Genomic DNA, 5,145 nt, shown 5'->3' on the forward strand with positions numbered 1-5,145 from the left:
AAAATTGGTATTTTTTGTTTTTTAGGGTATCCTCAACAAAATGACCATTTTGATTTTTTATTAGTGAAAAAACATGGCCCCTGTTGAGTTGAATGGTGATGACGAAAGGTTGTTCTTGGCGGCTATTTTTCGGCTATTTTTTTTTAATTGCTTTGATTTCAACAATAATTGGTTTATAAAGTAAACATGGTCTCCTGATATGAATGGTGATGGTGAAAATTTTGGATAGCCATGGTTTAACTTCATTTTATGTTCTTTTTCAGCAAATCTATACTGGGCTAATGCCTCATCAGACCTTGTGGAATAACAGGGTATAGGGGGACCCCTTGCCGAAATTTTTTTCCAGAGGTACTAAAACACTTCGAAGGCATTTCCAATATTTCACAGTGCCTTAGGTACTCTTTCGTTTACCAAGGACATGACTTTTTATGAACAATTCGGCGGGTGTTTCTAGAAAAGCAGAGGACACTTACTCTACTGGTGCACCTGGTCCATGTTCCCAGTTTTTCATTACTTTGTATGTATGATTTTAGTTACTTTATGTTCTTTGTTGTGTATGTCTGTTTTCCATGTCTGGTCATTGTCCCTTGATTGCATTCTTTTGATTACCGCTATAACCTTGGTTCCCTTTATTACTCTTTTGAACTTACAACATTTTTCAATATATACTCTATTTCAGCAATTTTTTGTCAAACATAGTAACAAAGCATGATACCATTACTTACTTAGCTAATAGGGTGTCCATATGGTTAGTCAGGAGAGCCTCTTGTATCATTACACCATCGTATTTTTTTTACATAACTGGTATTTCTGTGATCTGAGTATAAACATGATAAAGCTGGTAAAATTTTAAAGGTAATGGGGAAGTATCAGTTTCAATGTGATGGTTAAAATCAAGAAAAAAGTGTGGATGGACTCTCTGAAGGCTCGTAAGCTTTATCAATATTTATCTAATTAGAAGAACAGGGATGATTTTCTTTCGCTTTTTAGCTGAATTCTACTTTTCAGCTCGCCTGGCCGTAGGCCATGTGAGCTATTGCCATCACTTGGCGTCCGTCGTCGTCTCGTCATTAACAATTTCTAAAAACATCTTCTCTTAAACTACAGAATGGATTTGGATAAAACTTAAGATGATTGTTTCTAAGAATATCCTGCACAAAACAACCGTTCGGAATTTTGATCTCACGGTTACTAAAAATAGAACAGGAGATTTCGCCAATCTCATTAGTGATGTTATATTCACTAATTTGCATATCATTAAGTGTCAAACTGGTTGGCAAATAAACAACCAAATAAACAAATGACAATTTTATGATTAGAATCCCAATTTTCAAAACTTTATAACTTTGTTATTTTATACTCAATTTTGGTTCTGTAAAATGTTCCATTTAGATAACATAATTCACATTTCTATGTAAATTTATAACTCTTTTACTTAAAAAATAAATTTGTAATTATATTCATATGTAAATCTCTATTTTCATATAAAATTATAATTAAAATATTATGCACATAAAGTGTAAGAGTAATCAAGGGAACCAAGGTTATAGCGGTAATCAAAATGTATTCCAGGGACAAAGACCAGACATGGAAAACAGACATACACAAAAAAGAACATAAAGTAACTAAAATCATACATACAAAGTAACAAAAGTAAATGAGCAACTCGGACTCCACTAAAATCTAGGAGCATGGACCAGGTGCACCGGTAGGGTAAGCGTCCTCTGCTTTTTTAGAAACACCCGCCGAGTTGCTCATAAAAAGTCAAGTCCGGGGTAGACAAACGAGGAAAGGAAAACTATAACCCCTTGAATAAATCAGTTTCACACACACACACACACACACACACACACACACACACATATACAATAAGGTGAAAAACCAACATTTAGGATAATTTTTTTGTAAAGTGTTAATATAAAAAATAAATGTCTACTCTTCATCTTGAATTGCAAATGGACAAATATGGATGAATCGCCTCTATGTTAAAAGGATGAGGATTTTATTAAGTATCAAGACATTAAAACTACAGACGTAAAAATAACTAAGTTTTGTTAAATTGTGAAGAAAATAAACAGGGTTTAATGAAATAGAGATTCTAAAGAAAAGTTAATGACAGTGTTGTGAAGTGCTGAATGTACATAAACGTTATGTTGGTTCTGAAACCAAATAATACTGGCAGTTTTGTATAGCTGCAAAACAAGCACTTTAGTATTCAGTTTTTGTCTTAGGAACTATTTTTAGGCTACAAATGTATTATCAGGAGTTGATAATATTGCTTGATACTAGATTTAGTTAAAATATTGAATTTGAAGTGTTAACTGTGTCCAGTATCGATGGATTTAGTCTTAAAGTCCTTCATATAACGGTATTGTAATTTTGTTTTACAAGAATTTCGAATATTTTATGCTGAGTACATGACTGTGAGTGGGAAATTTTTCCATTAAGCAGCTTTATTCTCTTTTCCTAGAGAACTGTTTAACTAGGACCAGTGTAAAAACAACGACCTTATAGATGTACATTCTCAGCAAACAGCACACTACTAATTTGGTTCTAAGGAAGAGTAATTGACAGGCTTTCTAGGGAATGAAAAATACAGCATGTCCAAACCCCGAATCTGCCTGTATATATATTTATATTCAATTAATAGTGTCACCGTTGGCATCCGTGTCGTCGTCGTCAATATTCACTTGGTTCTCGTGTGATGATTTTATAGTTATGGTTGATCAATTGTTATAAAATTTTGACATGATTTTACTATCTACTAAAGGAATGCTCCAATTTAATTTTGAGTTGATGGCCCCTTCCAAAAAATCAGGGCCATCCTTGTTATTGACGGATACCACACTGTTGGTTTTTGTTAATCTAAAAAAAAACTGAGAGTCCTGAATTTTACCTAGCTAACTTACATAAAGTGAAATGGTCAATCTTTAACATGACATAACAAGTTCAACACTTGCAAGTATACCTTCAAGGAAGAAGCATTGTATTATGTACATTGTCTTATGGTTATGGTAAGCCATTGTGGAATTTGTTCCCCATTTATTCCTTTTTTTTTCTGACTTGGCTTGGGGTATAAAAGAACGGAATTCTAACATCAATTGTCTACATATATAAAGGTCTGAAAAATTCATAACGATGTTAGAACTGTCAAATTTGCGATGCAAATTTTTGGTCTTCCCTTCGCGGGACTCGAACTCGTACCGCTGTGACATCTATGGCAACACCGCCTGCACAAAACCCAGCGTTCTAGACCACTCGGCCAGCTAGGCTATATAAAAATATAGCTTTTGCTGGCCGGGTCATTCCTCTTCATAGGATTAATCTAGGGCTGTAACTTAGTACACGATGTATGGTAGTACGGGAAAGTTCATTTTAGATGTTATAATGTAGGAGAGAGGATCAAATTAAACATCATAATTCAATAATAATTATTGATTTAAGTAAATGGAGGAGTTTTCTGGACGATGCAAACACGTTCACCCTACCGGTACACCTAAGCCATGCTCCCAATTTTAAGTGGAGTCCGAGTTACTCATTTACTTTTGTTACTTTGTATGTATTATTTTTGTCACTTTATGTTCATTGTTGTGTTTGTCTGTTTTACATGACTGATCTTTGTCCCTGGATTACATCCCTTTGCTTTACGCTAGAATCTTGGTTCCATTGGTTACTCTTTCAAAACAAAACGTATGTATGTTCAAATTTGCTCTTTGGGCAATACCAATCTACGTCCATACTTGCCCCTAGGACAATACCAGTCTGTGTCCACATTTGTTTAATTACGATTAGAATTATACAAGAGGGATGCCAAGTTATAACATAATTAAAGAGGTTATGGTATTCCAAGAAAGGTTTGAAAAGAATTGTTCTAGGTTTAGTTGTTTAAAGTATTAGTACGTGGGATAACCCCCGTGCACCCTACTCATCAACCAAAATATGATTTCAGGTACCCTCATACTTCCCATTCATTTTGTCTCCAAAAATAAACTGAAGCATTTTTTTTTCATTTTTGGCCACTTTTTATACCTCGTTGTGGCAAATTTTGTACGTTTTTGTATTCTTCAAATAAACCGACATGTTTTGGGCATTCATAATTAAGATAATGATGTACCCAACATATCTGATCAATTCAGGTGCTTAGATGTTCCTTTTGGGGAGACAATTACTATAAAATCGATAAAATGTGAATTTTAGAATTTCGTCTATATCACCCGTTATTGTCATTTTTTTTCAGAATATCTCTTTCAAACAACCTTTTGTGTGATACATTACATTAATATAGTGTCTTAGCTTCCAAGTGAGCCCAAGTTATAAATATTTGATCTTTTCTAAGTCAAGTTAGGTGGAAAATTGCCACCCCTACCCATGAAAAAAAAACTTGAACTAAAATGTTATGTTCTTGGCATATAAACGGTGTACAATAGACATGTTGGGTACTATTGTTTTAACTATCGATATATCCAACATATCTTCTCACTGCAGGCGCGTATTTTTTTTTCAGTTTCAATAAGACGATAATGAGTTTTTCATAAAAGAGGAATTTTCGGAATTTCATATTTTCTTTCATTTCACTTGAAATTGACCCAATTTTTTGTTAAATACCGTACTTCAAACATACATTTATATATTTAAATACACTAATATAATGTCAGCTTTCAACGGAGCCCAAGTAATGAATATTTGAAGTTTTCTAAGTCCGATTAGGTGGAAAATTGCCATCCCTACGCATGAAAAAAGTACCTCAACATGAATCCAAATGTTATTTTTTGCATATAATTGATATTATATTATATTATATTATATTATATTATATATAGAAGCATTCAACATATCTTCTGGTTTCAGGCGCGTATTTTTCAGTTTCAATATGACGATAATGAGTTTTTCATAAAAAGAGGAATTTTCGGAATTTCATATATTCTTCCATTTCACCGGTAATTGGCAATTTTTTTTTCAAGTACCCTACTACGGTATTCTGAAAAAGGAAATAAGGGGTGATATAGAGAAATTCTGAAATTCTGCAAATTCCCATTTTTTCAATGTTAAAGTAATTGTACCCCCAAAAAGAAAATCTAATCTCCTGAATTGATCAGATATGTTGGGTACATCATTATCTTAAGTATGAATGCCTTAAATATCAAT

The sequence above is a fragment of the Perna viridis genome, chromosome 2 (genome assembly GCF_037379345.1).
Source record: "Perna viridis isolate PV_CMFRI_1.1 ecotype Kerala chromosome 2, ASM3737934v1, whole genome shotgun sequence".
In the NCBI taxonomy this organism is placed as follows: domain Eukaryota; kingdom Metazoa; phylum Mollusca; class Bivalvia; order Mytilida; family Mytilidae; genus Perna; species Perna viridis.